Below are 20,786 nucleotides of genomic sequence, written 5' to 3'. Positions count from 1 at the left end.
TAGGCTTTAATTCCAAGTTACAGTTTGAGTCTAATTCTACCTCCACCGGATTTAGTGTTTATTACATAGTTGGTAAGGTTGAATAAAGATACCAGTCCATCAAGTTCAACCTGTGTGGGTGTGTATGTTCATGTCAAAAATAATTTCCTGTATCCCTGTATGCTGTGTTCACTAAGATACCCATCCAAGAGTTTTTTAAAACTATCAATACTCCCTGCTGACACCATCAATTGTGGAAGTGAATTCCACATCCTTACCGCCCTGACAGTGAAAAAACCTCCACACAGTTTATGGTTAAACCGTTTCTCCCCCAATTTCAATGAATTGCCCCGTGTCTTCTTACAGTCCCTGAGACTGAATAGTTTATTCCCTATGCTAGAATCACCATTTTGTTTTTTTCTGGACTCTTGGGATCACTTATCTTGCTTTTAGCACTTTATGAACTATTGATGTGTAATACATGCATTATTTAGGCACTGGAGTGCTGCACTATTGTTTTATTATTTAATATTCTGCTTGCTTTGCTTACTGCAGCTTGGCATTGCATGCCATTGCTGAGCCTGTGATTTACTACAACCCCCAGATCCTTTTCCATCCTGGATTCTCTCAGAGGTTCTCTCTCTAGCAAGCACCTTGCATTCAGGTTTTTAGCCCCCAAGTGCATAACTTTACATTTTTCAACATTAAACCTCATTTGCCATATAGTTGCCCACCCCTTTATTTTATTGAAGTCTTTTTGTAAGGTTTCTATATCTTGCTGTGAAATTATTACTTTGTATCTTTAGCAAAACACTGAGGTTGAACTATTTATTCCCTCCTCTATGTCATTTATGAATTAATTAAACAGAATTGGTCCCAGGACAGAGCTTTGGGGGGACCCCACTTACCAAACCAGACCATTCTAAGTACTCGCTGTTTAGCACCACCCTTTGGATGCGCCCCTGTAACCAGTTTTCTATCAATGTACATACCCTATAGTCCATGGCTACGGACCTCAGTTTTAAATCAAGTGGTTATGGGGAACTGCATCTAATGCTTTTGCAAAATACAGATAAACTACATCCACCGGCCTTCCTTTATCTAAAAGGCAGCTCACTTCCTCGTAGAATGTTAACTGATTGGTGTAAGTTTCTGGTACCTCCGGTACCCTTAATCACCAACTTTCTCTGTAATGCGTCCCACCTTTCTCTTCAGGTGGTACGCATATACCTTTAAGAACGATGATGTCACTGCTGAGCGCCGCAGAGCGGCTATTTCAACCGCCGGCGGTCTCACTCACATTGTTCGTTCAACCTGCCTTGTTATCCACATGCTTTCAAGCCTGTCTCTCGATCGGAACCTCCAGCTATTCCCTTTACCTGAAGCAGACCGGAACCTCGCTACTGATCCCTGTATCTCGCTACCGGATCATTCCTTATCTACTGGACCTCTCTAAACTACTAACATTACAAGTGATAAGTACCCCGCAGGGGAACCCTCCATAACCTTATTGCACTATCTACCTATGCACATTAAGGACTGTTACTACCTATCCATACTATCCTATCATCTGCACTGTTACATAGATTGCTAGCTCTTGAGCCTACTACCATCTATCATCTGCACTGCTGCATAGATTGCTAGCTCTCCTGTCTACTACTATCTATCCTTGCACTGGGTTAGTCTATCCTGTATTTGTCATCTGCTGTCCTCACCACCTGTTAGCATACTCAATACTAACCTATCTGCATTCCTAAATACCATCTTGAACTCTCCTATACAAACCTATCAAGTGATTACCATCCTTGTCACTGTTCACACCTGTCCCTTCAGCACATCACCTTCATACTATCATATACATCCTATCACTCCAGGAACATCTCATTGAGTGTGTATATATCTGTATGTTGAAGCTGACAGGCCCACGGTGATGAGTCCTGGAGAGTTGGATCTGGTATTCAACACATCTCTACATGACTACTGAGTGGAGATTTTGCAGCTGCAAATCCAGCCTATACTAAAAACGCAGGAGCGTTACAATTGGTTTGACAAGAATGACTTTCATAAATCCATGCTGATTGCTGCTAATGACACTGTTTTCATTAGCAAACTCTTGGATATAGTCGCTTATCAACCCCTCAATTAGTTTACATACTAAATTAGTTTACATACTATTGATGTTAGACTGGCTGGTCTGTAGTTCTCAGGTATATGTATCTGCCCTTTTTTGAATACTGATACCACGTTGGCCCTTGGCCAATCAGCTGGTACCATTCCTGTCAGTACGCTGTCCATAAAAATTAGGAATAGCCATCTGGCTATAACCTGACTGAGTTCTTTGAGGATTCTCGGGTGTAAGCCATCTAGTCCTGGTGATTTATTTGTGTTAAGATTTTCTAGTCTATTTCAGACACTAGCTTCTGTTATCCACAGGTGATGTGTTACTAACAATATAATCATGGTTGTTATACCCCTACCTTTCCTTTGTAAAAACTGAGGAGAAGAAAGCATTTAGTACAGTTGCCTTCTCCTTATCATTTGTAAGCAACTCCCCTTCATCATCCATTATGGGGCCAATATGCTCTGACCTCGCTTTTTTAGTGTTAAAATATTAAAAAAATATATTGGGATTATTTTTACTCTCCTGTGCTAGGTGTCCCTTGTAGTCTATTTTACCCACCCTGAATGCATTCTTACACTTCTTTTTGCATTCCTTGTAGTGTTGGAATGCTGACAATGACCCCTTGCCTTTATATTTTTTAAAGGCAATTTTTTTCCTCTTTAATATGTCTTTTTACGTTAAATTTTAACCACCCAAGTTTAATCTATGCTCTTTTATATTTATTTCCCATTGGAATGCACTGGATTACTCACCGGATTCAATCTCTTGAGGAATTTCCTCCTTAGACAGCTCATCACTCTCTGTGCATGACTCTTCTGCTTCCTCTTTCACTTCAACTTTAATAACATTTTGATCCTAAATAATACAAAAGAATACAAATAGTAGACTAAAATGAATGACGTGGTCTTGTAACACTGCTGACCACCGAGAAAATAATGTGATCATTTTTATCTCATAAATAGGGAGGTTCCTGGCAATCCATACCCTAACAGCCCAGTATGTTGCTAAAACTTGAAACTTGCCTGAATTTCTGCACAAAATCCATAGTCTAGATCCTGCAGAAGAAATTCATTAAAACTGAACTCCGGGGAAACAACTAAATAGAGAGTTTAAATACATACAGTATACGTGAGTTGTTTTACCTTACTTGGTTTCTATTAGCATGAAACAGTTGCAGAACTACTCTGGAGATCTTCACAGTGTAGCACTGCCTGATGCTGCACTGCACTTGCTTATAAATAGTCCCTACCAGGCTGTGCGCCCACTACACATGCACACTGCTCATCCTAATAATTCCTTTGCACTGAGTCACTTTCATGGAGGACTCAGCCATTCACAGCAGTATTGCCCCATCTGTAGGAATTAATGGGATGAGAGTCACACGTGCAGAGGACACATTTCCTGGTAGGGGCCATACATGAACAAAGACTGAGTGTGTCGCTAGGCAGAGCTGCACAGTGAAGAACTCCAGAGCGGTGCTCAAGGTTGGTATTTCCCACTGGTTACTACAAGGGAGGGGATAGTAACTTATTTTTTAGTAAAGTTATCTTATAGGCAATAGAGCTTGATCACCACCTTGCCCCTAGCCTATGATTAGACAATGAAGGAACAGCAGCATGCTGCCCAAGCATTCCTCTGTTCTCTCATTCTATAAGCATGCCTAAAATGTTGACATACTGCAGTGTGCAAAGCTGAACATTTGTTAAAAAAGCTGCCCTTCCCTCTACCAGTCTGAGTGCTTCTGTGCAGAGTTACAGGAGGTTGACATCATAACATATTTAAAGCATTACTCAACTCACCCCCTGTGTTTTTGTTCCCACCCTCCTGTGGTGCTGTAGTACTCTTCAAAGCACATACTCACCCACACAGCGAATCCAGCAACGTATCGCTGTGACCCACTGTTCAGGCGCCTTACAGTGGGTCCTGGGCTGCTATCTTGGTCCTCTTCAGCTGGCTGCCTCTTCCGGGTGCCAGCTCTGATGACATATCGGACCTGCCCCCCAGCCACTTGTGTACTGATCCTGCAGCCTCCTGAGGGATATGATGTAAGTATCTGAGGAAGCTGCAGGACCTGGTTCACGTCATTTTGGCCTAGGCCTGAATAGTTGCAGTGGGCAGGGCTATAAACCGTAAAATTAAAAAAAAAAATTAAAAAAAGAGAAAAAAAATCCTGAAATTCTGCTTGGGGAGGGTGGAGTGTTAAAGCAGAACTAGCTCCCTTTTGGGAACCACAAAATGGATCCTTCTCAGCTGGCTGCGTCTTCCAGCTGCAGGCAATCAGCTTCATAATGCGCCTCACCTGCCCCCTGGCTGCTCTGTGTGCTAATTCAGCATGTGTGCTAATCCTGCAGCCTCCTGGGAGATGTGATGTAAGTATCCCAGGAGGCTACAGGACCTGGTTCATGCCATTTCGGCCTAGGCGGAAATGGTGGCAGTGGGCAGAGCTATGAATTACATTTTTGAAAAACAAATTCTTGAAATTCTGCTTGGGGAGGGGTAGTGTTATATAGTTACATAGTTAGTCAGGTTGAAAAAAGACACAAGTCCATCTGGCTCAACGAAAAAAAAAAACAGTAAAGAAAACCCAACCATACAATTCCATATACACAATCCTATACCCTAAGTTGATCCAGAGGAAGGCGAAAAAAACCCCAGCAAACCATGATTCAATTTGCTACAGCAGGGGAAAAAAATCCTTCCTGATCCCCCGAGAGGCAATCTAATATTCCCTGGATCAACTTTACCTATAAATATTAGTACCCACTTATATTATGTACACCCAGGAAAGAATCCAGGCCTTTTTTTACAGCAGTATTAACTCCCTTATGGGAGTTAAGCTCTGCTTTAAGAAATGCAAATTATACAATGAATAAATCAGTCAGCAGTCACACTGTAGATAGCCATCTGTCTTAAAAAATCACTAACCTCAATCCCTTGTCCTTCAGTTCCATCTACTTGATCATCCGATGGGATCTCCTGATGTTCCTCTGTGGAGTCCCAGGAATACAGAGGACTGGGACATCTCTGTGGGGTATTTCTGTTACTAGATCCACCTGCAAGTACAAAGATGCTATAGCTAAATACATAAAATGAAAAGAATTACAAGACAGTTACATCTAGCACTAGAATAGGGCAGGTAGTATATTGCTATCCATTTTCAAGACATGGCTTCAACAGAAAAGGGATGTAAGGACCTGGGCTGAAAGGCAGACTATTAACCACTTGCCGACTGCCGCACGACTATTTACGTCGGCAGCCAGCCCCTCACAGGAAGAGCGACGTAGGGCTACGTCGCTAGCCTGTGAGGGTCTAGGGAGCGAGCGCGCGCCACCAGAGGCGCGCTCCCGCGTGGTCACGGACCCCCCCTCGCGTGTGACCGGCAGACCCGATGTCCGCCGGTCACTCGCGATCGTCCGTTAGAGCGGGAGAAAGGCAGGCGGCTAATGTAAACAAGCCGCCTGTCATTCTCCCCTGTGTATGAATGGTGATCATACAGTTCTACTATGTAGGACCGTTGATCACTGTTCCTACACCTCAAGCCACAGCCAATCACAGTTAGAATCATGCCCCTAGGGACACACACCACCCCTCCCTCTCAAAAAAAGTTAATGTCCTTCACTACCAGTGTCATTTTACAGTAACAGTGCATATGTATAGCACTGATTACTGTAGTAATGTCACTGGTAACCCCAAAGTGTCATAAATGTCAGTCAAGGGTCCGATCTGTCCGCCACAATGTCGCAGTCCCGCAAAAAACAAAAAAAAATCGCAGATCGCCGCCATTACGCGTTAAAAAAAAAAAAACAACAAAAATGACAAAAATCTTTCCCTTAGTTAGTAAACGCAATAACTTTTGCACAAACCAATCAAAATACACTTTTTGCAATTTTTTTTTTTTACCAAACATATGTAGCAGAAAACAAATTGGCCTAAAATGTTAAAAAATTTAGATTTTTACATTTTTTTGGGGGGAATCTCATATAAAAAATGTGAAAAATATTATTTTTGCAAAATTGACGCTCTTTTTTTGTTTATAGCGCAAAAAGTAAAAATCGCACAGGTGATCAAATACCACCAAAAGAAAGCTCTGTTTCTGAGAAAAAAAGGACGTCAAATTCATTTGGGTACAGCGTCGCACGACCGCGCAATTGTCCGTTAAAGTCACGCAGTACCGAATCGCAAAATAGGCCCTGGTCAGGAAGGGGGTAAAATCTTCCGGGGCTTAAGTGGTTAATAACCTGTTTGCTAACTAGATCAGGGTTTCTCAACCAGCGTATCATGGAATCCTAGAGTTCCTGCAGAGGTTGCTAGGGGTTCCTTGAGCAATGAACAATTTCAGCCTCTCAGATAAGTTCCCAATGACAACATTGATCTTTTTAGCTATCCATAAGGGGGAAATTCCTCCCAATGACCACAAGTGTAAGGAGCATTCTTCCTACTGACCATCCCACTGAGGTATCATGAGTTATAGATATAGTAATGTTTAGCAGGGGTTCCGTGAGACCGGAAAGTTATTTCAAAGGTTCCTCTGTGTTGGAAATGTTGAGAAAGGCTGAACTAGAACAAGATGATGCTTCCCTGCCACCACCCAAGCCAAGGTCCTTCCAAAGTACAAGAATAATATTCAGGATCAAACGTGCCGACCAAGACGGTTATCTGTCTACACCTTCTCCTCCAAACTCGGCTCCAAGCAGCTTTAGGGATGCCGATGACACCCAAGGGAATCTGTCTTGGAAATGGAATTGAGAATGTGACCATCTAGCATGAGGAAACCAATCTCAAATCTCCACCAAGACTTACAGATATGAGAAAGAGGGTTACAGAGGTTGAATTTGCCAAGCCCTCTCTGCATCAGTACTGGTGATTGAAACATCTCATTACGATGGAACCAAACGAGTTAATGGGTCACATGATATGTGATTAAGTATACATCTTGATTATGACTAAGGGCCTAAAAGGTTATAGGCCTACCATCAGGATAAAAGAGCTTCTGATTAAGTTATACGTCAAGACAATCTCTCCAAACGTTTTATCATTACTTGGTCACTTCAAGGCTGAGCTGTAAGACAAGCTTGAAGGAAAGGTCCTCTTTAAAGTGGTTGTAAAGCTTAAACATTTTCACCTTAATGCATTCCTTGCATTAAGGTAAATAATGTTTAGGTGTCAGCTTCCCCCTGTAAGGTTCTGGCACTCTCAGTGCCTCCTATCACATTTATTCCGCGTGATTTCCATCTACCTAGACAGAAGAAACACATATAGGTGTGTTTCCCTTTAAGGCTGAAGCTGTCATCACCCAGCGCCGGACTAGATGGCTATTTAGGGCGTCGGTTCTCACTCACATGTGTTCGTTCAAACACCAGTACCTGGATACTAATCTTGCTTGAAGCTTCCATGCTTGCAAGCTCTCCTCGCTGACGAACCTCGCTGCGCTGATCCCTGCATCCTGCTACTGGATCATCCGCATCTCCTGAGCGATCCTTCGGCTATCGCTATTAGTGCTAAGTACCCCACAGGGGAAATCTCTATAGACTTGTACTAGGCTTACAGTATTTAGCTCTGCATAGCAAGGACTGTCTTTTACATCTGCATAACTAGATTGCTAGCTCTTGAGGCTACTGCTACTATTTCCTGCACTGGGTTGATCTCTCCTGTATGCACCTGCTACTCTGTCATCTGTTATCATACATGATCGCTAACCCTTCCTGCATCCATCTGCACTGTCTCACCTCAAGTGTCTGTCACCTACCACTTCCACTCAAACCTATCCCTAAGACCTTTATCATTGTCTTACCACATGTATATAAAGTCACACTAGGAACCAGCTTAATTACTGTGTGTATTTACTTGCTGAAATAAGACCTTCCATACATGATGAGACATTGAGGTTGGGATTGGTATCTCAGCATATCTCCTACATGACTACTGACGTGGAACTACTTCTGCAGCTGAAAATCCACACCTTATAAGAAACGCAAGGAGCGTTACACCCCCCCCTTTACTTATCCGAGTCCTCATTCGATCCAGAGCTGTGCATGTCCCAGCTCCTCTCTCCCCTCAGTTCCGGGTCTTACTTGCTTTGTTTGGGCACCAGAAACCATTGGCTCCCAGTGCTGTCAATCAAAGCCAGTGCAGCAGCTGGGCTCGGGTGTGAGCACGCACGAGTGCCCCCATGAAAAGCGGCATTTCATGGGGGCACTGAACAGAGGGGAGGGGCCAGGAGCACCAGCAGGGGACCCAAAAAAGAGGAGGTTCACGGCTTACCTGTACGTGATTCCTTTCTTCGGCTCTGGGGCAATCATCGATGACTCCTGATGACGTCAGACGTTTGCTGACGAAACGCGTCAAATCTAGGGTACGCCGCTACGTCACTTCCAGTATTTAGAAGGCAGAAGGAACACGGAACGGCGTTCCGGACCTTGTAACTGCGATACCTTTCTGTTGGCACTCGTATTTGCAAATTTAAGTTGCTATATTTTTAATAATCTGATTTTTTAAGCATACTACACTATAAAGCCTCCATCTTTCCTCTGCATTTGCCTGGGTTTCGCTTGCTCCCGAGTGGACCGTTGTGGGGACCTATATCTGTACTGATACTTTCCAAGGGACATCTGGTAAGTGGGCTGTGCAGGTGGTGTTGGTGGAGGAGAGCACTAACCCATGAACACAAATGACCAAGTGTCTTTGGAGATAGGGAAACCCATCATACTCATTTTTAGGAGTTTGGCACAAATTTTTTTGGACACGGATTTTACTATATTATTCACATTTATTGGACCTGTTATTGTTTGAGCGCGGTCTCCCCCTTCCTTTTTTTTTAATATCAGTTTAAGCCTAGTTGCTTTTAGACGGGCCGCTCAGCACGCTTGTTTTTGCACACGGATATTTATTTATTGATTTATATATATTTGCACGGATATTTGTTTTATTTATTGATTTATATTTATTTAAGGATTTATATACTTATTTTACAATCAGTTTTGATCAATTTACACATATATATCTATTTATTCATAAATATTCAATCACTTATATATATTCTAACCTGTGTGCAATTGCATTGGTGTTATACGCATTACTTTTACCAGAAAAAGAAAGCTCTATTTGTGGGAAAAAAAAGGACATCAATTTTTTTTTTGGGTACAGCGTTGCACGACCGCGCAATTGTCAGTTAAAGTAACGCAGTGCCATATCGCAAAAAATGGCCCGGTCATTAAGGGGGGTAAAACCTTCCAGGGGTGAAGTGGTTAATATTATTAGATGTAATAATATGAAGCATCACATATATCTAATATGCATTTTGAAAAATCCCAAACTTCAATATACAGCATCATTTTGCTCCCAGCAACAGGACAAATGAACACAACCATACTGTATAGCAGCCTATCTCAACCTTTTCAACACAGAGGAACCCTTGAAATAAATTTCTGGTCTCGGGGAACCCCTGCTAAAAATTAAAAATCTACAACTCATGATACATTAGTGTGACAGTCAGTGGGAAGAATCCTCCTTATTCTTGTCATCATTGGGAAGAATTACCCCCTTACAGATAGCTAAAAGGAACAATGGTGTAAGTGGGAATTTATCGGAGGGTTAGAAATTGCCCTTCGCTCAAGGAACCACTAGAAACCTCAGGAGGAACCCTAGGGTTCCACAGAACCCTGGTTGAGAAATCCTGCAGTGTATATATATATATATATATATATATATATATATATATATATATATATACAGGGCTTTTTTTCTCAGACAATAGGTGCAGGAGCTCCCCTCTTTCCGAGGTACTCCTTTTCTCTGGCCCTACCCACCTCCGAGCACCATTCCTTGGTCCTACCTCCGAGCACTATTCCTTGGTCCTACCTCCGAGCACTATTCCTTGGTTCCACCCCCAACCCACCTCCGAGCACCATTCCTTGGTTCCACCTCCGAGCACTATTCCTTGGTTCCACCCCCAACCCACCTCCGAGCACCATTCCTTGGTTCCACCTCCGAGCAATATTCCTTGGTTCCACCCCCAACCCACCTCCGAGCACCATTCCTTGGTTCCACCTCCGAGCACTATTCCTTGGTTCCACCCCCAACCCACCTCCGAGCACCATTCCTTGGTTCCACCTCCGAGCACTATTCCTTGGTTCCACCCCCAACCCACCTCCGAGCACCATTCCTTGGTTCCACCTCCAAGCACCATTCCTTGGTCCTACCTCCGAGCACTTTTCCTTGGTTCCACCCCCAACCCACCTCCGAGCACCATTCCTTGGTCCTACCTCCAAGCACTATTCCTTGGTTCCACCCCCAACCCACCTCCGAGCACCATTCCTTGGTTCCACCCCCTACCCACCTCCCAATACAGCCCTTTTAGACAATACAGAACCAAATATAATTGTGTGGTGCTAAGCAATTTGTACATAATTTGGGAGTGATAACAAGAAAGGTAGTAAAATAGATCCCCTGCAGCCAGCAACAATAGATCCTCCTAACAATGGACCACAAATCCCCCCCCCAGGAACAATAGACTCCGGCAGCAACAACAGATCTCCCTACAGCTAACATCAATCGACCCCTCCCTCAACAGTAGATCTCTCCCAGCAAAAATTGCCCCCCAGCAACATAGAACCCAGATCCCCCACTAGCAACAATAGACCCCCTTGCTAAATTATATCCCCTCCAGTTAGAGTAGATCCCCTCACAGCAAGAATCAATAGACCCTGCAGCACACCCCAGCACCCCTTACCATTACATACAGTCAGTTCTGGAGGTGCCGGAACTGTGTTCCCCCGCGTTCCCGCTGAAAAAAAGCCCTGTATATATATATATATATAATTGTAACTAAAGCAAGGAACATCCCTGGCTCTCTTTTTTTTTAATCCTCAGGGTGTTTAATCCTCACCTGTGCTGATCTCTATAGGGATTTCTTCCTCTTTAATCCTCACATGTTCTTCTTCCTCATCATCAGCTTTGACGTCTCTCTGAGGGGTTCTGGTGTCTCCGGGGTCTGTGAATAAAGATGAGAGTGAAGCCCCCTGTACAGAGATGTAGGAGAGACCCCAGAGAGTGTGTGTGGGGGGAGACTGGTCACGTCTCTTGGCTGGTAACACACAATGACATGATGTGAGGAGGAGAGCCGGAGTCTAATAGAGGCTGATGGCTCCTGACTCCCCCACTGGGCACATACTGTCCCCCCATTACTGTCTACTGACAGAGGAGGGCGAGAAGAAGAGATTGTTGTAGTCACTGAACAAGGAGAATCTGGGACTCTTCTCTGGATTTTGTATTTATTACTCACCTGTGCTGATCTCTGGAGGATCTTCATCCTCCTTACATGGATCATCATCACTCACAGACAGATCTTCTTCTTTCACTTCAACTTTAATAAGATTTTCATTCTAAATAACATACAAACAGGTCAAAAACCAAAATCAAGGTAAAAACTTTTGTTAGATTCAATAATGCTCAAACATTTTGTAAGTGAAGACTCTTATGATCCTTCATGTCATTAATGTTCTTATTAATATATTACTATGATATGCCCTTCAGATCCATCTACCTGATCCTCCTGAGGGATCTCCTGATCTTCCTGTGTGGAGTCCCGGGAATACAGAGGACGGGGACATCTCTCTGGGGGATTTCTGTTACTGGATCCATCTGTAGGAAACACACACACTGACTGAATACATTGTTTCTATGTCTTTATATCAGAGGATGTGTGTATCTAGGGGGATCCTCAATACAAGAAATTAATGTCTCCTGTTACCCGGTGATGTGAGGGGCGGCCATTCCTCCATCAGAACGTCCTTCTACAGACCCTTGTGTCCTTCCATGTACTCCCACTTCTTTTCTTGAGTCTATACTTGCCGATAAAGGTTTCTTTGTATGTTTTCCACTGCAACAAATCCATATTATCACAAATACATTAAATGTTAAGCAATATCTCTTTAAACAAACAAATGAAAATGTAAAACCTCCTTAGAGCTACTGCTGTCTAGTCTCCTCCTCCCATGCTCATCTCCAGGACTTCTTCAGAGCCTCTCCCATACTTTGAAATTCCTTCAATGCTCATCTCCAGGACTTATTCAAAGCCTCTCCCATACTTTGAAATTCCTTCAATGCTCATCTCCAGGACTCATTCAGAGCCTCTCCTATCTTCTGGAACTCCTTAAATGCTCATCTCCAGGAATTCTTCAGATACTCACCCATCCTCTGAAACGCCTTCATTGCTCATCTCCAGGACTTATTCAGAGCTTCTCCTATCTTCTGGAACTCCTTCAATGCTCATCTCCAGGACTTCTTCAGAGCTTCTCCCATTCTCTGGAAATCCTTCAATGCTCATCTCCAGGAATTCTTCAGATCCTCTGCCACCCTTTGGAACTCCTTCAATGCTCATCTCCAGGACTTATTCAGAGCTTCTCCCATCCTCTGGAACTCCTTTAATGCTCATCTCTAGGACTTCTCCAGAGGCTCTCCCATTCCCTGGAACTTTCTACCTCAATATGTCCAGTGATCTCCTACTCTGGCCACCCTTACATGATACCTGAAAACTAATTTCTTCAGGGAACAAATAAATCCCCTGGGACAGACCCCAGGAGAAAATAAGTTAATCCGTCCCTGTGTGGCTTAAACCAGCTAACAATTAAGCAGAGGGCTTTTGGGATTTTTCCTATAAAAGTATACCATTTTTATTAATATAACTCATTTGTATATTAACCCCCCCCCCCCCCCGAGGTGTTTCTTCTGTTTACCTTTAAACCGTTTTAAGCCACGTGGGGAGGAATTAACCTATTTTCTCATGGGGTATTTTTTCGTATTAACTGCTAGGTCATATCCCCTATACCATTATATTTTTAGATTTTTAGGTGAGTGCTCATTGAACTTCCTCCACTGGGTAGAGCTTATTTCGTTATCATTTGCCCTCATTTCTTCAGGGAAGCCTATCTGACCTCCACTTGGGAAGGAAAATGGCTGCACACCTCCACCGGTCCAAAGGATTTATTGAAACATGTATAAAACTGCCACCAGGACAAGGACACAGACCATGAAAAGTTTGATGGACAATCTCGAGGCACCCCCCAAAATTATGGACAATCTCGAGGCACCCGCCAAAATTATGGACAATCTCGAGGCACCCTCCAAAATTTGGACAATCTCGAGGCATCCTCCAAAATTATGGACAATCTCAAAGCACCCTCCAAAATTATGGACAATCTCAAAGCACCCTCCAAAATTATGGACAATCTCGAGGCACCCTCCAAAATTTGGACAATCTCGAGGCACCCGCCAAAATTTGGACAATCTCAAGGCACCCGCCAAAATTATGGACAATCTCGAGGCACCCTCCAAAAATATGGACAGTCTTGAGGCGCTCTCCAAAATTTTGGACAATCTTGAGGAACCCTCTAAAAATATGAACAGTCTTGAGGCGCCTTATTCTAAAATGAATGTAAGAACTATTCTATTAATTTTACATAATGCGGCAACATCTATACACGTAGGACACTCAACATTAGAGGTGATAAACTTTTCAAAACTGGTACTGACTAGTATTCCAGTGTTTCTCTTCTCCCCCAGTTTTTCTCCATCACTCAGCTAATGAGACCCCAAAGCTGATGGAGAGGGGCAAGGGTGGGTCAAACAAGGATGATGTAGGCAATTGACATCCTCCTTATCAACTGATGATGTCATTGGTCGTTAGAAGGTTGGTAGCTAGAAGTTTGTCATGGAGTACAATGAAAACCTGTGGCTTTGTGTAACTAAAAGGCAGTTTTCATCCACCCACCCGCCAGCTTGTATTTCATTTTGGGGCAATTTCTAGGCATTTTGCAGTCAAGGCACCCTCCAAAATTATGGACAATCTCGAGGCACCCTCCAAAATTATGGACAATCTCGAAGCACCGCCCAAAATTATGGACAATCTCGAGGCACCCTCCAAAATTATGGACAATCTCGAGGCACCCTCCAAAATTATGGACAATCTCGAGGCACCCTCCAAAATTATGGACAATCTCGAGGCACCCTCCAAAATTATGGACAATCTCGAAGCACCCTCCAAAAATATGGACAGTCTCGAGGCACCCTCCAAAATTATGGACAGCCTCGAGGCACCCTCCAAAATTATGGACAGTATCGAAGCACCCTCCAAAATTATGGACAGTATCGAAGCACCCTCCAAAATTATGGACAGTATCGAAGCACCCTCCAAAATTATGGACAGCCTCGAAGCACCCTCCAAAATTATGGACAGTATCGAAGCACCCTCCAAAATTATGGACAGTATCGAAGCACCCTCCAAAATTATGGACAGTATCGAAGCACCCTCCAAAATTATGGACAGCCTCGAAGCACCCTCCAAAATTATTTACAATCTCGAGGCACCCTCCAAAATTTTGGACAATCTTGAGGCACCCTCCAAAATTATGGACAGTCTCGAGGCACCGTCCAAAATTATGGACAGCTTCGAGGCACCCTCCAAAATTATGGACAATCTTGAGGCATCCTCCAAAATCATGGACAGTCTTGAGGCATCCTCCGAAACTGAAAGGCAGTTTTTATCCACCCACCCACCAGCTTGTATTTAATTTTGGGGCAATTTTTTGGCATTTTGCCAAGGCACCCCTGAAGAAACCTCAAGGCACCCTGGTTGAAAAAGGAATTTCCCAATAATGAGCTTTTTCTAAGTTCTTTCAGTCATTCAGGCTCCGTAATGTTGAACTTCCTTCTGTACGCAGGAGTATATCTCCTATATCGTATATCTACATGCTTCCAGCGTCAGATAGGATGACAACGAGCTGATTCTACAGTGTTGCCTGGCAGTTTCAGGACTACGGCCTCTTGGAGAAGATTCTGAGCCTTTCCTTTGCACTGCACCCTTGGAACTCCATTGCATTTTTAAGGTTTTGTTGTAACTTCACCTCAGAATCTTGATGCAAATAACCGCTTTTTTGAGTATGGCCAAGAAAACGTGCTCAGCAGTAATATTCTTGGCGCTGTTCGGCAGCTCTAATGAAACAGATGATCGTTGGAGCCTCTGAACAGGACATTCTGCAAGAGCGAGGCAAGCATGAGGATTTTCCATTGGATTTGTGAATTTCTGTACTTCCCGGGGTGCAAACCCTAAACATCATGGGGGGCTTTTACTACCTGACCTCACTACATCATAACCTCAGGAGCCCCCCATCTAATGCTCTCCACATCAAGAGGACATGCAGGAAGGTAAATAATGTAAGGGACATAGACCACCCAAACCAGTGCTGGGACCCCCCTCTCTCATAATAAGAAGATATTATTACCTCCTCCTCACTGGACACACATTCTCCAAAATATCACCCCCTGCAGAAGGATTCTCACACTGCTGCAACTTCTGCACCCATTAGGACTACAACAAAATGGCCGCCGATCCCTTTGCAAGAGCTACGAAAATATAGCCGCTAATCTTTTAACAGGGGAATGTTTTTATTTTAAGGCTCGGCTCTAGAGTTTGTTCTGCAAAAAGCCCTTCCTCGTGGGAGGAGCCTCGTTGCTGGGCAGGGTAGGAATCCGCAACTTCCGGTCTGAGGCTCTGTTATGCGTTCCACAGTAAGACCGCTACTTCCGTGTTATTTACAGTTACGCGCGTGCGCACTATGAAAGGGAATGGGCTTTTGGCGGCCATTTTCATGTAGCTCAAATTACAAACCCAGAATAATTACTGAAATAATTCCTTACAAGTGTGAGCGTGGAGAATGTGAGTCCAGTGAGGAGGAGGTAATAATGTTTTCTTATTATGAGAGAAGGGGGACTGGGTGGGGAGGGTTTCATGTCACCTCAGCCAACCCTCATCTTCCTGCAAGTCCTCTGATGTGGAGAACATTAAATAGTGGGGGGCTCTGCTGGGGGAGATGTTACTGAGGACATATTCTCCAGAAAGGTGCAACCCATGTTTTGCGCTGCGTTAATGTGGGGTCAGATCGAGATTAATCCAAGCCTTTTCTGGCACTCTTTGTTTACAAGTTTATAAAAAATTACTTATACCCCCCAAATATTATATATATACTGGGTAATGTGTTAGGATCTATACTGGTATGGACTGGGTAATGTGTTAGATCTATACTGGTATGGACTGGATAATGTGTTAGGATCTATACTGGTATGGACTGGATAATGTGTTAGGATCTATACTGGTATGGACAGGGTATTGTGTTAGTATCTATACTGGTATGGACTGGGTAATGTGTTAGGATCTATACTGGTATGGACAGGGTATTGTGTTAGTATCTATACTGGTATGGACTGGGTAATGTGTTGGGATCTATACTGGTATGGACTGGGTAATGTGTTAGGATCTATACTGGTATGGACTGGTTAATGTGTTAGGATCTATACTGGTATGGACAGGGTAATGTGTTAGATCTATACTGGTATGGACTGGATAATGTGTTAGGATCTATACTGGTATGGACTGGTTAATGTGTTAGGATCTATACTGGTATGGACAGGGTATTGTGTTAGTATCTATACTGGTATGGACTGGGTAATGTGTTGGGATCTATACTGGTATGGACTGGGTAATGTGTTAGGATCTATACTGGTATGGACTGGTTAATGTGTATAGGATCTATACTGGTATGGACTGGGTAATGTGTTAGGATCTATACTGGTATAGACTGGGTAATGTGTTAGGATCTATACTGGTATGGACTGGGTAATGTGTTAGGATCTATACTGGTATGGACTGGGTAATGTGTTAGGATCTATACTGGTATGGACTGGTTAATGTGTATAGGATCTATACTGGTATGGACTGGGTAATGTGTTAGGATCTATACTGGTATGGACTGGGTAATGTGTTAGGATCTATACTGGTATAGACTGGGTAATGTGTTAGGATCTATACTGGTATGGACTGGGTAATGTGTTAGGATCTATACTGGTATGGACTGGGTAATGTGTTAGGATCTATACTGATATAGACTGGGTAATGTGTTAGGATCTATACTGGTATGGACTGGGTAATGTGTTAGGATCTATACTGGTATGGACTGGGTAATGTGTTAGGATCTATACTGGTATGGGCTGGGTAATGTGTTAGGATCTATACTGGTATGGACTGGGTAATGTGTTAGATCTATACTGGTATGGACTGGATAATGTGTTAGGATCTATACTGGTATGGACTGGTTAATGTGTTAGGATCTATACTGGTATGGACAGGGTATTGTGTTAGTATCTATACTGGTATGGACTGGGTAATGTGTTGGGATCTATACTGGTATGGACTGGGTAATGTGTTAGGATCTATACTGGTATGGACTGGTTAATGTGTTAGGATCTATACTGGTATGGACAGGGTAATGTGTTAGATCTATACTGGTATGGACTGGATAATGTGTTAGGATCTATACTGGTATGGACTGGTTAATGTGTTAGGATCTATACTGGTATGGACAGGGTATTGTGTTAGTATCTATACTGGTATGGACTGGGTAATGTGTTGGGATCTATACTGGTATGGACTGGGTAATGTGTTAGGATCTATACTGGTATGGACTGGTTAATGTGTATAGGATCTATACTGGTATGGACTGGGTAATGTGTTAGGATCTATACTGGTATAGACTGGGTAATGTGTTAGGATCTATACTGGTATGGACTGGGTAATGTGTTAGGATCTATACTGGTATGGACTGGGTAATGTGTTAGGATCTATACTGGTATGGACTGGTTAATGTGTATAGGATCTATACTGGTATGGACTGGGTAATGTGTTAGGATCTATACTGGTATGGACTGGGTAATGTGTTAGGATCTATACTGGTATAGACTGGGTAATGTGTTAGGATCTATACTGGTATGGACTGGGTAATGTGTTAGGATCTATACTGGTATGGACTGGGTAATGTGTTAGGATCTATACTGATATAGACTGGGTAATGTGTTAGGATCTATACTGGTATGGACTGGGTAATGTGTTAGGATCTATACTGGTATGGACTGGGTAATGTGTTAGGATCTATACTGGTATGGGCTGGGTAATGTGTTAGGATCTATACTGGTATGGACTGGGTAATGTGTTAGGATCTATACTGGTATGGGCTGGGTAATGTGTTAGGATCTATACTGGTATGGACTGGGTAATGTGTTAGGATCTATACTGGTATGGACTGGGTAATGTGTTAGGATCTATACTGGTATGGGCTGGGTAATGTGTTAGGATCTATACTGGTATGGACTGGGTAATGTGTTAGGATCTATACTGGTATAGACTGGGTAATGTGTTAGGATCTATACTGGTATGGACTGGGTAATGTGTTAGGATCTATACTGGTATGGGCTGGGTAATGTGTTAGGATCTATACTGGTATGGACTGGGTAATGTGTTAGGATCTATACTGGTATGGGCTGGGTAATGTGTTAGGATCTATACTGATATGGACTGGGTAATGTGTTAGGATCTATACTGGTATGGACTGGGTAATGTGTTAGGATCTATACTGGTATGGACTGTGTAATGTGTTAGGAACAAAAGGATGCAACATCGTTTGATGGATTTGAAAATGATTACCCTACAGAGGGCTGAATTCAAAGATACCCCGAAAAGCAAAGTAATAAAATGATGCAGCAGACTAGTCCATTTTGGTGAAATTTCATTGCAGCAACTCAGAATGATACTCAGTAAAGCATGGTGGTGGGAGTGTCATGGTCTGGGGCTGCATGAGTGCTGCCAGCACTGGGGATCTACAGTTCCTTAACCACTCTGCAACCGCTCACAGTAATACTACTGCGGCAGAGTGGTTCGTTATTGTCCAGCCACGTAGTATTAACGTGACTGGACACTCCCCCTTCTGGGCGGCGCTTGCGCGCCGCCGGAGGCTCGCTCCCGCTGTTTTCATTCACAGCGGGAGTCGGGCCAGGGGAGGAGCAGCGGCGATCGCCGCTGCTCTTACCCGATCGTCGGGGATCGAGTCTGGAGATCCGCCCGCTGTGTGTAAACACAGCGGGCGGATCTCCATAGTGACAGGGAGTGACAGATCGGACTGTTCAGCATAGCTGGACATCCGATCTGTCCATGAATCACTCAGTCACCTCCCCCCCTACACGTCAGTAAGCACCAGGCATACATTAACCCCTCCCTCTCCAATAAAATTAACCCCTTCCCTGCCAGTGTCATTTTTACAGTAACAGTGCATATATATAGCACTGATTACTGCAGTAATGTCACTGGTACCCCCAAAAGTGTCAAAAATGTCAGTCAGGGGTCCGGTCTGTCCGCCGCAATGTCGCAGTCCCGCAAAAAAAATCGCAGATCGCCGCCATTACGCGTTAAAAAAAAACACCAAAAATGACAGAAATCTTTCCCTTTGTTAGTAAACGCAATAACTTTTGCGCAAACCAATCAAAATACGCTTATTGCGATTTTTTTTACCAAACATATGTAGCAGAAAACAAATTGGCCAAAAACTTTTAAAAAAATTGGTTTTTACATCTTTTTTGGGGGGAATTTCATATAAAAAAATGTTAAAAATATTGTTATTTTTTCAAAATAAATGCTCTTTTTTTGTTTATAGCGCAAAAAGTAAAAATCGCACAGGTGATCAAATACCACCAAAAGAAAGCTCTGTTTGTGGGAAAAAAAGGACGTAAATTTCGTTTGGGTACGGCGTCGCACGACCGCGCAATTGTCAGTTGAAGTCGCACAGCGCCGAATCGCAAAAAGTGGCCTGGACGGAAGACAGCAAAATCCTCCGGTTGTAAAGTGGTTAAGGGAACCATGAATGCCAGCATGTACTTTGATACACTGAAGCAGAGCATGATTCCCCTCCCTTCGTAGACTGGGCCCCAGGGCAGTATTCCAACATGACAAGGATCCCAAACACACCTCCAAGACAACCACTGCCTTGTTAAAGAAGCTGAGGGTAAAGGTGATGGACTGGCCAAGCATGTCTCTAGACCTAAACCCTATTGAGCATCTGTGGGGCATCCTCAAACAGAAGGTGGAGGAGCGCAAGGTCTCTAACATCCACCAGCTCTGTGATGTCATCATGGAGGAGGGGAAGAGGACTCCAGTGGCAACCTGTGAAGCTCTGGTGAACTCCATGCCCAAGAGGGTTAAGGCAGTGCTCGAAAATAATGGTGGCCACACAAAATATTGACACTTTGGGCCCAATTTGGACATTTTTCCCTTAGGGGTGTACTCACTTTTGTTTCCAGCGGTTTTATTAATGGCTGTGTGTTGAGTTATTTTGAGGGGACAGAAAATTTACACTGTTATACAAGCTGTACACTCACTACTTTACATTGTAGCAAAGTGTCATTTCTTCAGTGTTGTCACATGAAAAGATGTGAGGGGTGTACTCACTTTTGTGAGATTCTGTATTTTACACACACACACTGAGTGACATCACCACAGAGAGGGAGGGAGTCGTATTGCTTTGCGAAGGGGAGTGGGTGCCCTCTGGTGGTGGGAGGGTGGCAGTGCACTAGACCCACACAAGGAGTCAGAACCCCACCCGCAGACCACAGAAGGTCCCCGCTGACGACAAGAGCAAGCAATGCAAGTGGCCGCCAATGAAGATCGAGCCTTAATTGCTGCCTACCTTCTGCCGAATGGCCCGGCCCCCAACATGCCACGGATCAGTCTGCGGTCCTGGGGTTGGGGTCCCCTGCTTTAAGGCTTTGAATGTACGGGGGTTGGAGTGTTAGACATTATATTTGGAAAATT

General features: G+C 43.6%; 2 protein-coding genes across 2 annotated transcripts in view; both read right to left on the bottom strand.

The window, feature by feature from the left end:
• The window catches only part of LOC309563364 (uncharacterized protein), a gene marked incomplete at its 3' end in the record, with an annotated part of 162,479 nt that extends 150,742 nt beyond the window's left edge, over nucleotides 1-11,737 (bottom strand). The window contains exons 1-5 of the mRNA XM_082267758.1: nucleotides 11,643-11,737; nucleotides 11,382-11,481; nucleotides 10,986-11,090; nucleotides 5,027-5,154; nucleotides 2,854-2,956 (exon numbers count right to left, since the gene is read on the bottom strand). The remainder of the gene's footprint in view (nucleotides 1-2,853; nucleotides 2,957-5,026; nucleotides 5,155-10,985; nucleotides 11,091-11,381; nucleotides 11,482-11,642) is intronic.
• Nucleotides 1-20,786, bottom strand: part of LOC309564361 (uncharacterized protein) — a 1,000,117-nt gene that overhangs the window by 745,965 nt on the left and 233,366 nt on the right. The gene's annotated exons all lie outside the window — the stretch shown is intronic.

Source organism: Pelophylax lessonae, assembly GCF_965119305.1.
Source record: "Pelophylax lessonae genome assembly, chromosome: 9".
In the NCBI taxonomy this organism is placed as follows: Eukaryota; Metazoa; Chordata; class Amphibia; order Anura; family Ranidae; genus Pelophylax; species Pelophylax lessonae.
The sequence above is the reverse complement of the archived record's forward strand: the minus strand, read 5'-3'. Positions and strand labels throughout refer to the sequence as shown.